This window comes from Microtus oregoni, unplaced genomic scaffold (genome assembly GCF_018167655.1).
Source record: "Microtus oregoni isolate MIOR12 unplaced genomic scaffold, Mior012 000010F_ref0000083, whole genome shotgun sequence".
NCBI classification, from domain to species: domain Eukaryota; kingdom Metazoa; phylum Chordata; class Mammalia; order Rodentia; family Cricetidae; genus Microtus; species Microtus oregoni.
This window is the reverse complement of record NW_024543069.1, coordinates 46,683,594-46,706,929: the sequence shown is the minus strand read 5'-3', so window position 1 is coordinate 46,706,929 and position 23,336 is coordinate 46,683,594. Positions and strand designations below refer to the sequence as shown.

At 41.1% G+C, this 23,336-nt stretch overlaps 1 protein-coding gene across 4 annotated transcripts in view; it reads right to left on the bottom strand.

Annotated features, from left to right (window-relative positions):
- The window catches only part of Nlgn1 (neuroligin 1), an 883,993-nt gene extending 871,635 nt beyond the window's left edge, over window positions 1-12,358 (bottom strand). For 3 of the 4 annotated variants that reach the window (XM_041658885.1, XM_041658889.1, XM_041658888.1), the window contains exon 1: window positions 10,009-10,799. The gene's annotated coding sequence lies outside the window, so the exon portion shown is untranslated. Of the gene's footprint in view, window positions 1-10,008; window positions 10,800-11,709 lie in introns of those variants that run through there. The other variant, XM_041658887.1, reaches the window with a different exon arrangement.
- Between the last annotated feature and the right edge of the window lie 10,978 nt (window positions 12,359-23,336).

The window sequence follows — 23,336 nt, the reverse complement described above, 5'->3', positions numbered from 1 at the left end:
TGCGACAAAGACATGAATTTGGAGGTAGGATTTCTCTCATAATTGCTAAGGGCAGAGTAACTGGCAGGAAAACCCAGGCAAGACTGTAGTGTGAGGAACTGCCCTGTGTGTTAGTTTACTTTTCTGTTGCTGTAAGAAAACACTGACAATAATTGGATTGGGGAAGACACGGTGTATTTGCCTTACAGATTATTGGACACCAAGGGAAGCCAAGGTAGGAACTCAAAGCAGGTACCTGGAAACAGCCATAAGCAGAGACAGTGGGGGAAGGTTGTTTACTGGCTTGCTTCCCAGTGTCCTATTTGGCTACCTTTCTTACACTGCTGAGTTCCACCTGCCTAGGAATGGAACCACATACATTAGTGACCAACAAAATGCTTCCACACACCTATCCCCAGACTAATGGGATGGAAGCCATACTTCAGCTGAGTTCCCTTCTTTCCAGGCTTCCGAGTAGCCACCTGAAGTGACTTATGACACCTCATTTGATCACAGTGAAATTGATTACTTCATCTCAATATTTATTAAGTTATATAAATAGACATTTTCAAAAAGTTTTTTATCCATTTTCATAATATGCTTTACATTGGAAATGAATTTCTGATGAAATTTGAATCCATTTTTCCAAGGACAGTTTACTGGTGACTCTTTCTAATCTGCAGATTGCTAAGTCAAAAATACTAAATACAAAAGAATATTCCTTATCTATAGCAATGTTTGTCAGTGTGTGTTTATGTGTTTACCTTTAAAAATACACAACAGACAATTGTATCTGCTACCTATCTCAGCCCTGATATTAGTGTATATTTTGCTCAGAAATGCGTTTTCCCTTCTCACTATTTATGTATAGCCCAATCTTCTTTAAGTAAAATCCTCCCTAGACCTCCCTCAAATCCTAACTCTCTTCTTTATTAATTATGAAAATTATTGCCGTCAGAATTGTATGTGTTAAAAAAATTAAAATGTAAAATACTGAGTGTAGTGTAGACTTCTTTCCTTCAAAATTACTGAAAGGAATAATTCTACACAAATCATTATCTTTAAGAGCAACCCCACAGTTATACAAACTAAGCAATTGTTTTCTCCCCCTCTGATCTTCAATCTTGCAACACATAAATTAAGAAAGAACCCTTTAAAACTGATTCTCTAAGCTAGAAAGACCATTGGAAGTTTAAAATTAAGAAAGAACCCTTTAAAACTGATTCTCTAAGCTAGAAAGACCATTGGAAGTTTAAAATTAAGAAAGAACCCTTTAAAACTGATTCTCTAAGCTAGAAAGACCATTGGAAGTTTAAAATTAAGAAAGAACTTTTTTAAAAAATGGTCCTTTATGCTAGAAAGGCCATCGGAAGTTTATTAAAATTCTTAGAAATCAATTATTCATTGTTACAATGATTCCCCAAGGCAAAAATTGTAATTTGTTTCCTTAGTCATAAAACTGATCTGCAGTATGAGTATAATCTTAGGACCCTAGTCAGTGTCTGGGATTATAAGCTTTTAACAGTTTCCCCCCTTGTGTCTTCAGTGTGAACAGAATGATCCAAGAAGATGAAGAGAGTATAATTAATAATTCAACGAAACCTCATTTTCAGCAATATTATATCTATTCCTTGTGTTTTACATTACATTGTCTATACTAAAGGGTGCTTTAGAAATACCCAGTCCAGGTGAAAAAGGAAGAGGTGTTTTTTGCATTCTCTTTAAAGGAATTCATTTTTCGGCCAGACAAACAACAGCTCAGCGCTTCATCTGTTGTGGCTGAGGGCTGAGGCAGCAGGAGAAAGAGAGTGGAGCACCTCTAGAGAGTGTGTTGTTTATCCGAAAGCAAGGGCCCAGCTTTTGAGGCACTTAAGAGCAGTGGCAATTTTCAAATACAATACAGAGAAGAAACACGGTTGTCTGCAGGACTGCACAGTAAGAACTGTCAAGATATATCCACAAATAGGAACATCTGACTGATCTAACCAAAGACTTCTCTCCCTTTTATTCACTTTTTAAAAAATCATCACTCTGTGGTTGAGTAATGATAAAATTTTAAAAAGGGAAATTTCATTTTTACCTGCCAATTTTCTCTTGCTCTTTTTCCCCTGATTACTCCCTTTTAAAGCAGAACATTTATATATAGTGATAGTTAATTCCTTTGTAACTTTTCTTTGTTCTTGATGGAAAATGCATTTTCTTCTCGCCTCTGCCCACCTTTACATCCCAGATTTGCCTTTGGATTATTCAGTGATCTGTTTAATTTGGTGTGTCTGAGGAGAACTGGATCTAAGTTCTAACTCTGTTCTGTTGAACCTTCTGCTGAGCTTACAGTTGTTTCCAAGAAGGAAAATGTGCTGGCCCTGTAGCTCAGCGGCAGAGCGCTGGCCTCTGGGTTCAATCTCCAGGACTGGGAAAAGAAAGAAGAGAGAGAGCAAATAAAATGTATATGTAAGCTGAGAAAGATTTGTAAATGTTCACATGTGCAACATACAACAAATGCTTAAGTTGTATAGTGCATCATAAATTTAAAGCTACCCCTCTCTACTATAGGATACAAGCTTTAAATATATAATGCACAAGCATTGTGAACATGCTTTGGATACTAATCTTATTCTCCCCCCCCCCCAAAAAAAGACTTTTAGAGCAAGAAAAGTTATTTATTTTAACTGTTTGCATATTTATTTATATTTTAGTATGCCAAGTGGCAAGGTTGTTAAGGATAGGTGTTTTCACCCATATTTGTTTGGGGTTAATCGTTCTTCTTCTTTATTTCCCTATCACCATACACCTCATTTCCACATGTACCCTTCCATACCCGGAATCCCCTTTTTTGGCTTTATGTTTATTTGATGATCCACCCCACTTCTATTTGTCTTCCCTCATGGGTCTATTTCTGGATTCATGGTATCTCCATGCACCCACTCCACACAAATGCACATGATGAACATTTTAAACATTGCTCTTAAGGCACAAACATATTAAAAGAATATTGTATAACAGTTATTAGCCTAAGGTCTTCACATGCGGTTGTCATACTTCTGAGACTAGTATTTATTTGCTTTTCTTATTTATTTATTTATTTATTTGCTTTTCTTTTATCATGCCATTGGAAAACTCGCCCCATTTTCCATATCATGCAATGAAGAGTGAGTATACTATTAAGGGATAGAGTTGCATTCTAATCATACTTCCTGTGAGGTCTATCATAATCTCTCAATCAAATATTTAGAAATTACTAAAATAACTTGTTTAATTTTCAGGATTGCATTACCATGTTTTTAAAATGGAACTATGTGCAGCAGTTAAGTTCTCTCCTTCATTGGCTGACACTGCCCCTTAAACACTGCAATGTGTTGGAAACCAGAGTGTACCATCTCATTATTTCTGTCTGGATAGCAGAGGAGTTCTCATTGCATTAGATTACATAGCCACCAACTCCGATATTTTAGGTCAATTCCACCAAGATATGACTCAGAGTTGTCTTCTGAAAATCACCCTCTGTCATACTTTAATAAGACCAACAAATCATCAGCATCAGCTCTTGCAGAACGTAGCAAGTGTTTGGAACAAAATCCCGGGGAAATTAGGACGCCTTCTTCAGAAACGGCACATTGCAAACATAGACCCTACTGAATGAGAAAATGAGGACTCTGAGTAAAAACTGACTGCAAAGAATGAGATTCCAAATAGAATAAAGCTTTCCTAACCCATAGTCTAGGAGTTCTAAAAAGCAGGATACCTTTTACAAATATAAGATTAGTGTGAAAGTCTCTGCCTATTGGAGTTTCAATTTCTCTTTGGAGAAATACATTAAAATTTTAAGTGGGAAAAAACATTATAGAATTGTAAATTGGGCAGATATATACTATAACCAGCTCTTCAGTTTTAGTGGAATTTGGTCTATTAAAAAGCACTAAACGTTGGATAACCTAGGAGAAACTACAGAAGCTTGCAGTACTTTAGGCTCATGTTCCCTAACGATAATCATCTTACTGTGGGGTTGTTGACTTAGAAGGTACATTCGCAGTCCAGGTAGATGTCTAGAAAACATACCGCAGTCCCCAACATGTGCTTTACAAGAATGTCCACCAACGTGTGCATTTGTTTAAAACTCTGTTTCACAATGCTGCTACTTTCAAACACACTTTCCATTAAAGCAAAGGGGGAAAGCATCTGTTCCCAATCCGAAACACAGATGGAGTGACTAATTATCATCTTACATTTGATACATAACCAGTTCCCTTGGAGGCAGGGCGGCTCAGTTCATCAGTTCAGGGGTGATAGCTCTGGTGGAAACGGCTCTAGGCACGGAGCCCAGAAACAGAACATTTGCAGCAGAATTATGCTATGCACTGAGAAATATTATAACACACTGAAGGTAAACTGAGGAGACAGCCAACATCCATAACAAAAATCCACCCCAGGCTTCTCTCATTCATGGTTCTCACATTGTGGATTTGATGAGAATTACTGGGCAGGAGCGAGGTCACCGATGTTCTAAGTCTAGAAGACAAAGTGTTAAAAGGTGTGTGTGTGTATATGTGTGTGTGTGTGTGTGTGTGTGTGTGTGATATAGAGGAAAGTATAACCTTAGTTTATTTATTTGTACTTTAAAATATTCCAACTTATTTTTCCATGTGTCTACAAACTAACATATATTACCCTTAAAATAACCCAAGCACCATTGGTATCTCTTTCCTTATCTTACCACTTACATCATAGACTTAGCAGTTATACATAGAACCTCAAATAATTTCAAACACATATCCATTTTAAAAAAAGTTGACTGAGTGAGATGTGGTAACACTCACATCTATATACTTATATTTACTATATTCTTCCTCCTTTCCCCCACTAATTGGAAGGCTTATAAAAATTGCCCCAAACATTAAAATCTTGAAACTAAGTTCAAGCTTTAAATTTGATTTTTAATAATACAACAGAGTAACGTGGAGTGGTTAAAACATCTATTCCAATAAGGCACGAAACTGCCTATGAGTTTTCTCAAACCAGGTTAGAAGTAAAAATAAAGTCTTCCATGTTTTAAGACTGTGTTCATTAGATGCCCATAGGCATGCGTTCTAAATGTAGGCCTGCCCAGTTAAATGGTTGCCAGAAGAAGGAAAGGCAACTTCTTCAAAGTTATGTCCACTGGCAAGCCACCCATGCTCATAAAACAGCCCTAATAGAATCCACTGGCTATAAGCAAAACAAGGGAGGAAGAGGGCACTAGTTGGAAAGAAGAGAGTGTGGGAAAGAGATCTAAGAGTATAATGGACTGGATATGAGCACTGCATATTGTACATCTGCTTGAAATTACCAAAATACCATGTGCTTTAGCAAAATTGTTTCCTAAAATTATGAGAAGTCTGGATATATAAAAATTTTCCTACACTAATTTTGCACATAGCCAATAACTTTGAAATTATCAAGCCCAAGGATCTTCTACATAAACATTAGAAAAGTTAGAATTTTCACTTGAATCTAACTAAAATCAAGTAATTCTTTAAGAGAGCAATTGGCCAAAGAAGCAGTCATTTCTAAGATGGTTCCTAAAGGAAGCTGATAAGAAACACACATGTGGACATGTGACCCACTGGGCAAGGAAGACATGCTTTGCTCAATGGCCTGATGCAGTTATTCTAGAGAGGGGAGGTTTCTGGTCTAAGTGTACAGTGTACCATAATTTAGTGTTTATCATTCTCCTATCCAGAATTCATGTATGCATTTTTAAATTCTCCAAGTCGTACTAAAAACAAACAAAACAAACAAAAAAAACAAATTAACAGCAAAAAAAAAATGAGCAAATAAAAATAGACCCCTATGAAATATCACAAATGCATGCATTCTACTTCAGAAGTTTGCAGTTTGGCACGAATTTAACTCATGGCCATGGATCCAAAATTGATTTGATTACATTCTGTGTATTTGATTCTAATACAGGCATTCTGCTTCATGAAAGAATTGAGAAAGTAAACATAATGGTAATGGAAATCCCAGTTAGTTGGTCTGCTTCATGGCTACTGTCTCCTTCCTCTTAGCTAGCATTGATATAAAGGGGAATCTGTCACTTCCACAGAAAGAAGCAGATCATCCTTCCACCCCAAGTGGGCAAGATCATCTTCATGAGAATGCAAAGTCCTACCTTTTGTCCGTTACTAAGTAGAAGTTGGGGTTCTTTAGTTCTTGTGCACTGGGCATAAGGAAACTCTGCTGACAGTGCCTAGGGGAACTTTCCTTAGTAACATTAGACATTTCCCTGAGAGAGAGAAAGACTGCCCCCTCCATTTGATGTGAGAATGTGTAAAGAGGTTTGTTTGCCTCTGTAATGGCCACACTGGCTCCAGCATAGGAGGTCAATGGCTGTACGAAGAAGATGATATCATTAAGTTGCTGAGTTAGCCAACGCTAGCTCAGCACAGTGCCAGAATCAGTGACTGTGACAGAGTGGCAATCTTATCTGTAAAGGCCTTTTCACGGTATTTTATTCCTTTGTTTTCTTGAGTGTGGATAGTTGAACTGCGAGACTCACTCATAAGCACACCATGCACTCTATCATTGAATTACATCCCTAGTTCTTTACTTGGATGCTTTGGAACTCAGAGTTAAAAGACACCTAAAGTCATCATATTTTATATCTCAACACTGAACATAGCTGAACAAAAAATGGTTTCCAATAAACTTATAGGGAATAAGATTTGAATGAGTAGAGAAAATACTGAGCAAGCTGATTGGCCATCCATATCAATCGTGATACGCCCTTGCAAGGCAGAGTTCTTACTTATAAGTGTATCATCTATTACCACACTGAGGTAAACAATTAAGAAGCACAATTTAAGTTTAATTTTTGTTCATGTGAACATGTCTGTCTAGGAAACTATTACATTAGCTAATGTTGTCATCAACATATAACTTTTAAAATATATGCACTGGAAAGGAATATCTAACTGAAGATTTACGTTTTTTATTTCATTTGATCTTTTTCACATAATTGACCACTTTCTTATTTGTAAGCATGAGCAGTATTTGTTACTTTACTTTATAGACTAGAAGATGTGGGATTTCTGAGGAAGAAAGTGTTAAGAAAACAAAGCTGTCTCCGTTCTACCTACTCCTCGTCTAACTATTATCACAATTAGTCCATCAACACTTACCACATCTGAAGAATATGCATGTGTCTTTTTCATTTTTCTGAAATATTTAGATGAAATTTACATTTATACATTTACTTTATGCAAGTGGTCCTAGTTTTCAACCTCAAGTTTATTCTTTTCTCAGAGATTCTAATATTGTTCAAAATATCAAATATACACCAAAATATGTTTATACACATGGATGTTTGGCAATGTATGGAGAAACTTCTTGGTTACAGGACAGGTGAGTAGAGTAAAGGTCATGCATACTGCCAAACATCTTTGGTGTGCAGAATCTTTCCCACAACAAAGAAAAAATTAATCACTGCCAAATAGCAGCAATGTCAAGATTGGGGAGTTCTGAGATGAAGTATTCTATTATCTTTGTCACCCTCTCCTTTTGGGGACCCAGAAAGCACATATGAGTTTGGTGTGACAGAAACAATCTTCTGACCATAAGAGAAATTGCATAGATGATTGTAGATACTTAATTTCTTGATCAAATGCTCCAGCAGTCATCTTTCTTTGAATTCCTAAGATATGGTAGTAAATAAACCCTACTTTCCTAATCCACTGCTAGGCTACTAATTACTTCATAGTGAAATACAATTGTGAAAATATGTGCTATTCATGTACAGTCTATTTTATGTTCTGACATGGGGATAATATTTCAAAATGAAATGATAAATCCAGTATGGTTTCTGATCTGACCTCCAGCAATCCACCATCCAATAAAGACATCAGACATTAGAATGTTAAAAAAAAAAAAAAGACAATGGGTGCCCATCGGATCAATAGCATGTGAGAGGAAGGGGTAAAGGAAAGAAAAGGGTGGAAAGAAAGACAGTCAAAGAGAGCTAAACTTCTAGACAGTGGATTGTGGGGAGCTGAACCTATAAAGATGAGCCAACATAAACAAAGCACAAAGCCTTACGGTGCCAAGTAGTATTATGGAAATAATAAGAGACTTGTGACTGGACCAAAGGGCAGATCTTGGAGAAGCACAGGATGCAGGAGGTTTCCATGTAAAGTTTACAAAGGGTTGATTCTCATAAAATTGTGGATGTTAGCAGGTAAGCCACCAGAACCATTGCACATGTTAAGGTATCTTCAAGGCAGTCTATGTTTTAGAAATATTAAGTCTGGACATGGTAACTCTACTTATAAATAGTTGGAATATACCTAAGAGAACATGACTTAATTTTTAATATGTTATTTATGATCATAAATAGAAAAATATGATCATAAAACTTCACACATGGAAGACAAAGTGTGGCAAAGTATATGAGATCCTACTGTTGCCTGTTGACATCTCTGGTATCACTCTTAGCCCAGTTGTGCTGTGCTCACAGAAACCACCTTAGAGTCATTAGGTAATTTGAAAAATAAGTCTTTAGTGGGGTCAGGACCCTCTAAGAAATCCATGAATGAGTTTTACTAAAAAATGTTAAAAAAATGCTTCAACACATGGAAACCCAAAGAAAGATGTGAATTATATCAATGTCTAAATGACCACTGTCCTACAAAATGTCAATGACATCAACCTTAGCTTTTAACAAAATTAAATAGCAGAACTTAAATTTGTACCTGTATTCTCTAGTTCTAGCTACTTATGACTCTAGGTTCTCATTTTGTTTTTAAAGAGCTAAAGTGATAACTTAAGGGAATTTGAAGCAAAAGGCAGGGGTTACTACTAAATAACTGCAAGAAAACATTCACAGTGGAATAAAATCTGAGAACTTAGGCTTGGGAGAGACTTCAGATTCCTTCATTGGCGTTGTCTCTCCCTGCACAGACTCAGCTGGACCTAGGCAACCTTCCCCCAACAGAGACAAGCACAGGAGACTCTAGCTCTACCTTCTCTGTGTAGCTGTCCTCCAACTCCAAACCACCCACGCATCTGATTTGGAAATGCATTATCAATAAATAAAAATGGAAATTTTCACAAATTAAAACCATGTAAAAAAATAAAAATTGACAGGCAGCAATACTAGGGTTGGTGGAAGAGAAGGAGGTACCTAAAAAGACTCTTCTTACAGCCCAGGATCTCTGGTATAGCTTGCTTCTGAAAGATCACTGCCTCTCCTGCCTCTCTAGAAGGTTTGTAAGGACTAACTGTGGACTAGCAGGCTCGGAGAAAACAGTTACTTCTTTTAACCACACTGTACCATCAGAAGGCCTGAGCAATGATTAACTTCCACATTCTCTGTGAATCACTCCATCACTAGGCAGTGTGAGTAGACTTAGATTCATTCTCTGCCAAGGGCACAGTAAACTTAATGGGCTTTGCGTTTTGCATTAGATATTTTAAATACACACATGGTCTCGGCTGCTCAACTCATTTCTGTAGAAAACCTGGCACTCTATAGGTTGTAATAGCTCATAATGCTGAGACATTTTTAGATTTTTGTCAAACACACGCACACCTTCTCAAGGTGCCATTTTTTTAAAAAATCTATGATTCTATTAATACTCAAGTATAATTAATTTTGAGAGATATAGCAAGACACTGTAATTTTAAATATAGCACGAAACTTCCAGTTACTTAAACAAAATACTCTATGGTAGTTTTAGTATAAAAAGAGGGAAATTGGAATGTCAATGTTCTATAAAAATACACAGTAAAAAGGGAGGTTAACTATCTAAATCCACATATCCCTAATCCTACATGTATCATGATGGTCCTAGAAATGGGGAAAAGAAAGAAAACAGTGGTACAGGCCAGAGCTCATTAGAATAATCACAAATGAATCAAATATGGGACGTATTTCCCTCATTTCTGTAACAGACTAAGAGCTTCCTCTGTAATAAATTATTCCTCGTTCAAAAATCTCATTCTAAATAAATTTAAATTAACTGCAGGTGGGTTTTTTATTGTTGTTATTCTACTCACAAGGCATTGTGCTGAGGCAGGCAGGAGTCAGTGGAGACTGGATTAAACGTTTCCGTGGACTACCCTTCTCTTCCCCGGAGAGTTTATTGCCCAACAATGCATAATCTATTAGTCGCTCCTCGCGGGGATCTAGAAAGTGACATCTTGACTCGAACCAGCACGCAGATCTGAAAGCCACTTCGCAGGAAACGTTACAGAGAAGAAGAGCAACTTTCTAAATCCTGTCAAACTAAGAGGCGGAACCAAGCCCAGAAGTAGCCTCAAGGCCCAGGGAGAGCAGAGCAGAAAGCAGACTCTACACTCCAGCGAAGGTTCAAGAAAGGCTTTGCTTCTGGAGGCGGCATTGTTCCTCCATCCGTTCAGGCTCTGTGTCTCCCCTAGGCGGACTCTCCAAATCGGTGTTTTCTTTCTCGGGTGCCTCTCCGCCAACCTCCTGGCTCTGGGTGTCCTGGTCCCGGAGCTCAGGCAAGCAAGATCTCTGCAGGGGCTGGGGCGCCTCTCCGAGGACTCAGAGACACCGCACGCGTCCGCCCCGGCCCGGGCAGCGCAGAGCGCGCAGCGCACCCTGGCTGTCTCGCTCCTCTCCAGCTTCCCAGGCTCCCACGGACTCGACTGGCCTCTCACCACCCACTCGAGTTCGCCTTTCCTACCTTGGCTTCCCACACCAGCTAGGCACCGCCGCCACAGCCGCGTCCCGCCACTCCAGACCTGCGCAGGCCGGGTTGAAGGGATGCCTGGGTCAGAGATGCGCCGGGAGGCGGGGACGAGCGGCCAGGGCGAGCCAGGACAGGTGGGGAGTCGCGGGGTACGGGCGAGGGCGTGCGTGAGCGAGCCCCAGATAAAGATGCATGTGCTCGGTCACCGCGGCGGAGGAAGGACCGAGGGGGCAGGATGTAAAGTGGAGAACGCCCACCGCGAGGGTGCGCAAAACCGGCGATTTGCAAAGTGCCAGGGCCAGACAGGCAGAGGGGGAGGAAGGAGGCTGGCTGAAGACCAGGAACAGAGAGAAGAGACCACTTCTCCATCAAAAGGTCGGATCAGCTAACGTGTCCCCAGAGCAGGAGTTAATCAGGGATTGGACGTGGTGTAAAAGGTGGGTTTTAAGGACTCGCCACGTAGGTCTTCTCATCCTAGACTTAGCTTCCTCTCTCTCAACTCTGGGGATTTGCCCTCCTTGTGGCACAACTGGCTTTACGCAGGAGCTGAAGCCCGCTGTCCTCCTTTGCTGCTTATCTGCATTTTGGAAATTCCTTGAACCCCAGGATTTAAGAAACCACCCAGTCCATTAAAGTTCACTATTTTTTATTGTTTTTATTTTCATCAAAGGGTAATTGTGGAGAGTTGGCACCAAGACATGTTTAAAACATTGATCGACGTGGCATTTGTTGTTGTTTAAAGGGCAAAACGCATTTAAGACCGCTAAAAGACGGGGAAGGGGGGAAGGTAGAAAACTCGATCAAGTGAGGGAATAAAAGATACATTTAAACTGTAACCGACGATTACATCTCCTGTACATTCACCCTCCCCAGCCCCCAGCCCTCCTCCTGGGCCCGGGGGAATGGAGAAGAGCTAAGCAGAGAGCAGGGAAGGGTAGGGTTGGTGGAAAGGGTGAGGGCAGGGAGAAGCCGGAGCAGGAAGTTATCAGTGGTCCCGGGGACTGAGGTAAATGCCAGGCCTGGTGGACGCAGAAGGCCCCCTTACCTTCTTTCTAAGCCCCGGTTGTACCTGCTCTGCAACCAGAAACACTTCGTGGTGCCTAGCGTGCAGCCTAATGATGGCCGAATGTTAAACAGTTCTTCACTCTCCCTCCCCTTGTCCAAAACCAGGATCAAAAGAATGTGAATAATGTTCTTGGTGTCCATCAGCTCCGGAACATGTCGCTGTGTCGGGAAGAGATGAAAACCAGGCTTTGGGGCTCGCGTATATGTATTTATAAGCTTTCCGACCGGTATATAAACATATATACGTTCTCTGCGCGTAAATCCAAAAGAAAAGCACCCCAGAAGCCTCTGGAGGAGGGAGGGGACAGGAGCAGCAAAACTTGGCAGAGCAAACGTATCCAAGGATTTCGTGCCTAGAGGCACCTGCTTCAATATGCAAGAATTCCTGAGAAGCTTTGTAGGAAAGAGAAAAAAATAAAAATAAAATTACTCCCAAACACACACTTGAAACTGGAGACGCCTAAAGAAGAGTAGAAATAGAGAGGATGAGATCTCCTGGGGACCACGGATCCGTCAGCCAAATGAGCAGTCGCCTTGGAAAACCCTCAGCGGGGAGGTAACTGCAGATGGGTCCCCTGCTTGCGTCCCCGCCGCTGCCGCTGCTACCTGTAGACACGCACACACAGGCACACTCACGCGCGCACACTCAGCAGCCTCTGCTGCGCGCTCTCTCACCCTCTCTCACGGCCGCGATACCGGGTGCGGGAGTCTAAATACAACTAGATCTACCTTCCTGCCGCGGTCCTACAGACTCCCGGCCTCCCAGCCCTCTCCTGCCCACTCCTCCCGCGGATTCATTGCACAACATTGCTTCCCCTGGATCAGGTCGGAGCTGCCACAGGGGCCTCCGCGGTGCTGGTGGCGGTCCCCTCCCTAACATCCGCCCTCTCTGGTCCTTCCGCCCCGGGGCAGCCAAACCTCCTTGGTCTGCAACGCCCCGCAGCGCCTGCAGCACCCGAGGTTGCAGGAAGGGTGAAGAGCCTAGGGCGTCACGTGTGACGTCTTCTAAGCCACTTGGGTTCATAACTGATTGCGCGTTGGAATGGTGGCGGGCCAGAGGCCTCTTGCACGCTGAGTTTCTCCGTCGGTCCTTAGTGTCTTTGTGCTGTTTCCAGGAGGCAGGTCCCACAACAAAGATGGGAGGCTGGAGCTGGAGGCCAGGGCCTTCCTCTGAGTGAGTCTCATTCCATAAGCTATCTGACCACCAACCCCACCCCACTCCCAAACTCCTTTCATCTAGTAACAGACTGGCCCCTGAATTAGTGAGAACCCATTAAGGGTCTCCAGTACTTTTAGTCTCTCCCCGCTGGCTGTGCCCACATTCACCTTTGCTGGAGAGTCAATGTTTAAAAATCCGTCACAGTAATCCTTAGTGGCCTTTATGTCTTGTGAAGGTGTCACTCAAAACACTGTATCCTGCACACCTACTCGCATCCTTCTAGCCTCTGTGGTTTTTGAAAATGTGAATTGAGAAACCCGGACATGCCAAGAGACCCACTGAAATAATTGTTTGCCTCCTGTAATAATCTTAACTAAAAGCTAATGTCAAGAGTCGCTGTGAGAACTGAGTGACGAGCAGGCTTTCTTTCTTGCCTCGGGGTTCGTTTCATAATTCTCAGCCTCTCTACGATTTAGTCCCTGAAATTCAGAGGAAGGAAGAGGTGCCTGAAATAACAGCACGGTAGGTACTTGCACTGTCGCTACTTGGGAATCTAATAGCTCTGTAACAGCTGTGCTGGTTCGCAGAGCAACCTTGAACCTAACACACTCCCTCCACTTTGCAGGCACCCAGTGCCATTTCCCCAGTTTTGCGGTCCAGTCCACCCGAGGTCTTGTTCCTGTTCGTTTCTCTTCTCAGGGAAGGAAGCTAGAGGTATACCCAAGATAGCAAAGCCTCATATTAAACCACACCTGGGCTGCTTGCTTACTGTTCGCCTCCTCTGTCTACTTCAACCAGGAAGGCTTTGACTTTTCTCTACAGTTGTCCAGAAAGCTGGAAACAAGTATGTGTTTTCATATCGGTAACAGAATTTTATTAATTCTTTGACATTCAGGTGGTTACACACTTAAAATACCATAATGAGCCAGACTAGCGGTATACACCTTTAATCCTGGTACTCAAGAGGCAGGGGCTGGAGGATCTCTCTGAGTTCTAGGCCATCCTGGCCAGGACTAGAGAGAGAGACCCTAGTTTAAAACAAACAAAGATAACATAATTCAAGATGTTTTCACAATAATTGCAGTATCAAATTAAAAAAGAAATCAAGGTGACTTAATAAAGCAGTCCCTTGTAATTTATATAAAGTTCTGCAGAATCTGTTGCCTTTTAATCCTGTAGTCATCCTTTTAATGACCTTGCTGAACCCTGAATGTAATGATTGAGCATTTTTATTCCCAATAATTGCTATCACTAGAACGAGATTACGTTTCCCCAGGTCTTACTGTATTTTTACATTATTTGCAATCCTGCAATCTATATGCTGCGCATTAAAACCCCATTTTCATGAGCAAATTAAACAAAAAACTCAAGAGGTCTAAAAAATTGAATTGCCAGCCAAGCAGCACTTGTCCCTGCGTGTGTGTGCCACAAGTCAGTGATGGACAGTGCTGACTGTCAACTTGATGTGCTCTAGAGTCATCTGAGAGATGGAATTTAGCGCCTGCTGGTCAAGGATTATCCCTTTTCTCTTTTGCTTTTACTGTTTCTTTATCTCTCTCTTGCTCTGTCTTACTCCCTGTCTTTTTCTCTGTGCCTCTCTCTGTATCTCTGTCTCTCTTTGCGGGTGAGGAGTGCCACCTGTATGCGGTGCCTGTGGAGGGCAGAAGATGGCATTGGATACCCTGGGACTGGAGTTACAAGCAGTTGTAGGCCTTCCGCCAAGGGTGCTGGGAATCAAACTGGGGTCCTCTGAAGGAGCAGCAAGTGCTCTTTACAGCTCAACTATCTCTCCAGGCCAAAGGGATGATGCTGGCTGATGTGGGAAGACTTACCTTGAATGGGGGTGATGGCGATCACTGTTCCCTGGGTGGGGGTCCTGGACTATATAAGTGAGCTCAGAACTCATTGATCCTCTCTGCTTTCCAGCTGAAGATGCGGCAGCACTAGCTCCCTCACTCCGTTGTGACTTCCCACCACGGTGGACTGAGCTGGGACTGGAAATGAAAATAACCTTTGCTCCCCTGTGCTGCTCTTGTGAGGGCATTTCCTCACAGCAGCGGGAGAGAAACACAGACACGTCCAAACGAGCCAAACTTCCATTGGCCTTGTTTCTCCACTTGCCCCACTAAACCGTCCAAGGAAGTAAGGTCACCCATATCACTTGTTGCTAAAAGCCACTTGCCTCACCTTCCACTTTCACTAAATAAGGAGAGTAGTACTTGCCTGATGGTTTTGCTGTGTTTTCCACAGCAATGCAAGTAAAGAACTTGGGACACCAATAAAGAATATTTTCAGGGTTTCTATTTTGGAATCTTTATGATGTTTTGTGTTGAAAATCAGTCAGAGAACTTGAATGCAGTGCTTCTAAGTGTGCAATCTGGAAATAGACCATTAGTGACTTGATCTTGATTTCCCAGGCCCTCCCTGTCTTCTTCTTTCTTCTCATTTCTTTACTTGCTTGTTAGAGTTCTTTGGGACAATGTCTTAGCTGTCACAAGCTGGCCACCAGCTCATATTGTAGCCAAGAATGATCTTGAACCCTTTGTCCTTCATCTTCTATCTCCCAAATGCAGAGGTTGCAGGCATGTCCAACCACACCAACTGTGTTCTTTTGCTACTTACATTTTGCATAGAAAGACATATTGAACATAATTATAATCTAGAAAGAAAAAAAACAAAACCATGAATATGCATGAAGACATCCACAGAATGTGGGGAACTGGGTTCTATTCTCGTTGCAGGTCTTGTGGTCTTCTGGTTAGTGAAGTTAAACTGTGCTCAACCACAAAGTCTTTCATTAAGTCAATTGTCTGTAACTCTTAGTAGAGTAAAAACACACACACACACACACAAATTCTTTGTAAAATTTGCACAAGCACCCCTGCTTATTGTAGATTTGGAAGGAGGTTTCAGTATAAAACATATTAAAATGTTATTTTTAAAATCGTTGACCCAAAAGAGCCTAGGTTTGAAAATCATCTATTTTTGTGGTTGTTTTGTTGTGAGACAAAAAGACTCTAGAGAAATTGACGAATCATCTTTATAAGTGTGTATGTGGGTATGTGTTCATCTTATCAGATTTCTGTGATGATAACATTTCCCAGAAATGGGAATTTAAAATATGAAGAAAAGAAAGGCTCGAGTGTAAACTGAGACACCTCAGTGCAATAGTGTGCAGACTCAGTGTGTTTTCACTCCAGAAAGCCAATAAGTGGAATGATTTCCCACCCCCTAAAAATTACATATTCAAAGAAAATTGAATAACATGTTTTCCTGAGGTGAGGAAAAGCAATGAGTATTACTCATTATTTGGAAAATCCTGAAGACTCACAGCAGGAAATTAGTGTTTTTCCCCTTTCCAAAGAGCTTATGAAGAAAGGGTATTAATAAAATATTACCCTGAGATGAAATTTTACTGAAGTGTTCATCATAAATTATATGCATTTTACTTGAAATGGGTTAAATATAAATAATATACTGAGAAAGAGTTTATGGGGGCAATGGCAGCTCATATTTCTACTTGAAAGAAATAAAAGATGGAGGAGAATAATCTGTTAAATTGTGGCATTGCAAAGAGAACACCTGACCAGGTTCCTGGAAATGTCTTGTGGGCCAAGTGCACAGATATTAGGAATACTAACACGACAAAGAGAAATTTCTAGAATTGCTAACCCAGTGTCTATAGCATCCATCTGGCCACAATCCATGTGGTTGGCACACACAGCCAATTCTCCTGCCCATACCATCTCTATATACAGCATATGTAAATTCATCCACCCTGTGTCTGGCCCTAACCAAGTCAATCTTCCTCCAACTTACATTTCTTAGGATCCAAAACCCAGTGATTTCTCAACCCAGCACATCTTTATTTAGCTTTCGTTCCCACTGACCGTATTCCAAATCCCTGCTCTTTCATTGGTCTCCAAGGCTAATCCGAATGATTTCCTGGATTACCAAGTTACCCTCCTTACCTACCTATTTTGCCTACAAAAGTTACCACATCAAAAATATCCCTCTGGCAGAGAGGACTTGCGTTTTCTCTTAGCGGTACTAATTTGCACATTCCATGATGTAATTTCTGTCAATCTTGTGCATTATCGTTAATTTTGTAATTATTTTCTGGTGCTTTTGCTTTAACCAGGCTTTCACGCATATCAAGTGAGCATTCTTCCACTTGGCATGCCTCCAGCCCTACTTATGGATTTTCTATTTCTCTAAATTTATTTTTAATAAACCAAATATTCTCCAGCCAGACACCTTATCCTTCCCATTCTGTCTCTAGTCAGGCCTGTGTACCTTCCCTCTCTCCTGTAGGTCTCTGTTCAGATAGTGCATTTAAAACAAGCTGTTATTGACTTTACGCCCTCAAATGGTGCCTTCCTGCTTTCTCGCTGTAACCCCTTGTTTTCACTGAGTCACTATCTTGACCTAATTTTGTTTCTTTGCTTCCTTCTGCCATCAGAAGTCAAATGCAGTTAATCTGAGGACTTAATTTAGTCTGCTTTGTTAGCTTCTAGGTGCTAACAGCCTATACTGTGCCTTGCAGTGGTTTCTGTAAACGTATAGGTGAGAGAGAGATGAATGTCAATTTTAGGGACATGGTATTGCAGGCGGCCTCTAACTTAGGTAACAATTGAACATAAAAACATAAAAATTTGTTCTTGAAGTATCATTTCTTAAGTGCATATCTTACTTTAAATGCATTAAGGCTATAATTACAGGACATGTGCCTCACTTTCCTGAGATAATGTTTGGAGTGAGCATATATTAGCTTCAAATGTACTTGGAAAAAAGGAGACCATATTCTCAAAGATACTTTGCCACTTAAAGAGCCAATGATACTTTATTATACGAGACTTACAGTCTACATTTTCATCCCATTTCCCAGAGCTCTGCTATTTTAAAACAAGCCCCTAAGTGATGTTCTTTTCATTCTATTCTAAAATTCTCTTTTTGGTAATTATATAAAATATGAGGCTTATAGAAGCAGTTATCAAACCTAAAATTGTGTTTATAATGCATTGCCTACATAGCTCTCAGGTCAGAAATGCTGTGTATGTGTGTGGAGCAATGCTGGCAACTCAATTACACCCTCTTTGATCATGTCAACCACATCTAAATCCTAGACGCTCATATTCTTCCTACCACATCAGTCAAATCTCAATTCTACATACAGAATCCAGTAGGTTTCCAGGAGGAGATAGGTTAGTTCTAAATCACCAACCTTTCTATATGGAGTTAGTATTGCACATACAGCAAGATTAAAAGACGCATAATACATGTCCCCTTCCCGGTGAAAGGGAGCAGACATTGAGGAAGGATCACATCTAGACTGCACAATGCAAAATAAAAACATCTTAACAGAGAAGGACATTTAAGTAGAAGAGTAGCACACACACACACACAAACACACACACACACACATTGCCTCATTCTTATCAAGTATTTTACCTGGAGCACAAGGAGGTGTGGAGAGAAATGTCAGAAAAAAATTAATTGTATGCAGAAAGAGCCAGGTATTGAAGAGACTTGCATATCAGACAATGCCTTGGATCAGATCCTTCAGAAACTTGAGTTGTGTGGTCACATGTGTATAGTAGATTGCAAAAGAAAAAAAAATTGAGGAAAAACCAAAGCAAGGAAGGTAATTATGAAATTATTGCAGTAATAAACAAAAGAATTGTGGGATAGTGTAAACTCTGTGGTGACAATAGCTGTAAAAAGAAATTAATACTTTTCTCACAATAGCCAGTATTTTTATTTTTCTTTCATAATAAAAATGCAAACTGTCTGAATGTCATCTGCTCTCTTTATAATGCAACTGACAGAATCTCAAGTCTCAAACACAATAAAGTAAATAAATACATCTCCAAACAGCGAGTCATCTTCAAAGGTGGTCGACCTGAGATGTTGCAGGTTCATGGAATGCTTGCCATAACTCGATTCTGGGGTTTATCTGAACTCATTGTTCTCGTCTTCTGCTCCTTAGCTGATCTCAGCCAGATTTCCAGAAAAGGTGCTTCCTATGTAGATCAAACCGACAAGCAACTCCGAGCACCCTTCAGCACATATTGCCAGGATGCCTCCCTCAATCCCTGTGGAAGAAGAGTTCTAAATGCTGCAGTTGCTTTGCTTACACATTCCTTTCTGTGAATAAGAATGGGTTAACTCCATTTACCAAGGCCAGGACACATAATGCATTTCCAGACCAGGCAAATGGGTCCACGAACTCGTGTAGTGGAGACCAACATAGGAAATTCCTGGCATGGTCAGTGAAAATAGAGAGTTGAACTGATTTGCTATGCTGCACGAGAGTTATGTGGTGGCCATTTTTCTCCCAGTCTATTTGATCTGGAAGAGCAATGAGAGAGAGATAGACAAAGAGACAGACAGACAGAGACAGAAAAACACACACCCAGAGAGAGAGAGAGAAAGAGAGAGAGAGAGAGAGAGAGAGAGAGAGAGAGAAGGGGATGCTATAAATTCACAAATTATGGTATACCACCTGTGAGTCTTTGTCCACCTGAGTTTCACTTTCTTTTTAACAGTACCCGTTGAAAAGCAATCCTAGAAATAAATATTTTACATGTATAATGTACCAGTGGATGTTCATTAAAGAGAACTCCTAAGCCACTCAGGAGACATCCTGGAGACTCTAAGTTGAGCCATATTATTAGAGAGGTTTGAATTAGAAGGTTGAAAGAAATACCATAACCCCAAGGCAACTCACCGAGTCATCTCCCAAAACTTGCAGTCATAAAGTACAAGGAGAATGAACTAGGAAAAGGAAGGTAGGAGTGGAGGGGGGAAAGAGAGCAAGACGGAGTTGAATACAGCCAAATACACCAGACGATGCATAAAATGTCATCGTGAAACTCATTACTATGTACAATTGCTACAACTTAAAAGAAACTGTTAATGCCAATAATCAAAGTACAAAATGAACAATGCAAATGGATACAAAGATGGCAATGTGATGTAGGAAAAGAGAACTCTTAAATACTGCTTGAAATTTGGTGCACATTGCTTTCAAGGCACGGACTAACCAATTAAAGATCAGAACTGAAGTCAAAACCAAACTTTTCTATAAATATGGACCACTGGGTTCTAAAAGATCAGGCTGGACATTTATCTGAGATGGTTGCACAGTCTAGATATTGTGATTGTTTTGAATGCAAAGTGAATCGAGTGCATTGAACGCAGCACCAAGTGGAAGGTATCAAATCAAGAAGGCAGCAAGGAGACGTAAAATGTGTGTCCAGGAAAGGTGAGGACAATGAGACCTATAAAATGAATGGAATTAAAAGTCAGTTCTCTTAAGAAAAATCTAAAGAGAGTTACAAACCAAGGGTAGGAAAGAACTGTAGAAAAATGCTTTCCGTTACATGACAGGCTGAAATTTACAAGGGAAAAGTCTTAGTTCAGGGTGAATTTCCCTGTTTTTAATGAGTAACTGTATTTTAAGCATGCTCAATTATAATTTATGGAATACATTAAAGTAACAAACTACTTCCTCATACAATATCAAGTGCCTATTCCTTAATAATCTACTTCAGTTGAAAGTATAAAAGTGTTCTTCCAGTCATTTATATATAAATAGAGGTGTTAAGTGTCCCTTACAGTATTAAGAAATCAATATAAATATTTAATGCAAAGGAAACAAGAGATGATTTAAACATCTTAGGATTCAAGTTGAAGATAATTGCTCTCTTTCATTTTTTTCTAGTTTTCTCTGTATCAGGGAAATAAAAGTCCTATTTGATAACTAAAATAATAATTATAGTCATGAAATGTACAAGCCAAGTGCCCAGCATAAAGCAGCATGTCACATTTACCCCCGGAGCTGTCACAGTGGGGGACTGCCAGATTAGCTTGATACTTGTGAATATATGAAAAGGAGACTTTTAGACCTCACCTCAAACCCAGGTTTTCATGTGACAAGATCTCTAAGAGTCACTAAGATCATTAGACCATATTAGATCACTGAGATATTCAGCCAGTCTGAGACATTACATATTCGTTCCTAGGGGTATGGTTCTATCCCCCAAGAAACATGCATGGATTAAGAACATTTACTTTGTGGAAACTGAAACCGTGAGTCTGATAATCAGCACATATGGGGTTGCTTCATTCTATTGGGCTGCAGCTCATTGCCAGAGAGGCCTAAGTTCTCTCCTCTTCCTTGCGACTGTTAAGAAATTCAACGATAGGCCTAGAGAGAGGGCTCAGCAGGACCAGAGGTCCAAGGTTTGATTCCCAGCACCCAGATGGTGGCTGACAGCTGTCTGCAACTCTGGTTCCAGAGGAACCTATGCCCCCTTCTGGCCTCTGCAGATACCAGGCACAGATGTAGCACACAGACATATGTGCAGGAAAAACACCATACACAAAGATAAAAATTAAACTTGAATATGACCATTTCTATCTGGATATACTCCCGATCATGGGGCACACTAAGGGACTGTGGATGGACTACTGAATCCCAGAAATGCATTGTCTTCATTGAAAGAGATGCTCATTTCTACTGGAGTTCAAGTACGGCAGCCAGATTGTGAGAGCCTATCACCCCACCAACCTCGCATTCTTATTTTAGTTGGGCCCCCATTTTTCTTCCTAGGGCATTCTGTTTCTGAACACATCTTCCAACCTTTCCTCCGTGAAACTATATCCATTTTTTCTCTGATATGGGAGCAGTACTCTGCTTTCTGATCCTTTTTGGTACTTTTACCATTATCCTGCTGCAAGCATGAGGGAGTCATGGTAACTTTATGCATCAGTTTCTCATCTGCCATATTTGATAGCTGTTTGTTGCTTCATGTTTACTTCGTCAGTTAACATGGCACGTGGGTTATTTTGCATAAGTGAATGTTTAAGACTGTGTTTTCAGATGAATGAGGAGAAATAAAGTAATGAAAACTAAATGTATTTGAAATGAATCAGTTATGAAGATAGAAATCGTGTACATGTGTGCATCTCCCATGGGGAGCACTGGAGTTATGAAGTGACCGATTACAATTTACATACGTATTTCTGTTTGTGCCTGCGCTGTTATCAGTCACCAAAGCTGCACCGAAATATACCTTAGTTAATAATTCCTATAGCAGTTAGTCTTCATTGTCAACTTGATGCGCTTTCAACCCAGCATGGAAAGAAATTAATATCTGTGAGGGAGTTGCTAGATTATATCAGGTGAGGTGGAAAAACATCCCTGAAATGGTACTCTTCCATGAGTAGGAGCATAGCCTGAATAAAAAGAAAGAAGCAAGCTGAGCATCAGTAGCAACTCTCCTCCTGATTGGGATGCAAGGTGACCTTGAGTACTTACTGCCATGGCTGTGCTGCCAAGATGGACTGTACAGATGCAGGGCCCCCTAGGGCCCCTAGATGTAGCAGTAAAAGACACCAGAGAAGCCTGGTGGTGCCCACGGAACAGAAGATGTCGAGACGCGCATGCAGTGAGGCCCAGGCAGGGTGGACACCAATACGATGAGCGAACATGGTGGAGAGATGACCGAGAGAGAAGCGGAACAGTCTGTGCGCTATGAGCAGAAGCAGAACCTCAGAGGAGAGGACGGTGAGTAACAGTGCTGTGTGAGTGGCCTCTGCGGCCGCCTGAGGCCCTGGAGATGACCTGCCTGTGATGACACTGAGGGCCATGGCTGTGTCTGTGGCCCTCCAACAGCAGGGTTTGGGTGCTATCAGTGGCCTATGTCATCACCAAAGGCCATGTGACATCTTTGGTCTAGGCTATCACCTGGGTTCATGTTGATGGCTGAGGACTGTGCAGAACTTTCCCTACCCCTGGGCAGCATGGGAGAGGTGGCACCTGAGCGATGGTGTGGAGGTGAACTAACTCTGAAGGTGTGATACATATTCCATTCATTTTTTTTGCATTCACGTTCAAACACACATAGAAATAATAACAATACTAACAGTAAATAATATCTGTTAAGAGCTTTCAGGGTATCAAGACATTCTATTTATTTTTTTTTCTATCCAGACCTCAAATTATCCACTGTCCTCTCATCTCATTCCCTCTCTCCAAGTTCCCATTCTGTTCTCACCCCCCCCCCATTCACTCTTCCTCCGTTCTGTTTAGGAAAGGGCGGGTCTCCCATGAGCATCAACAAAACATGGCATATCAAGTTGCAGTAAAAATAAGCACCCCCCATGTTATTATGATTGGACAAGGTGACCCAGTATGTGGAGTAGGTTCCAAAAGCCAGTAAAAGAGTCAGAGAGAGCCCCTGCTCCCATTCTTAGGAGTTCCACAAGAGGACCAAGCTACACAACTGTAAAGACATATGCAAAATGCCTAGGTCAGTCCCATGCAGGCTCCCTCGTTGTCTGCAAGCCCTTATGAGCCCACTAGTTGATTCTGTGGTTTCCTTGTGATGTCCTTGACCTCTCTGGCTCCTACAATCCTTCCTACCCCCTCTTCTGCAGGA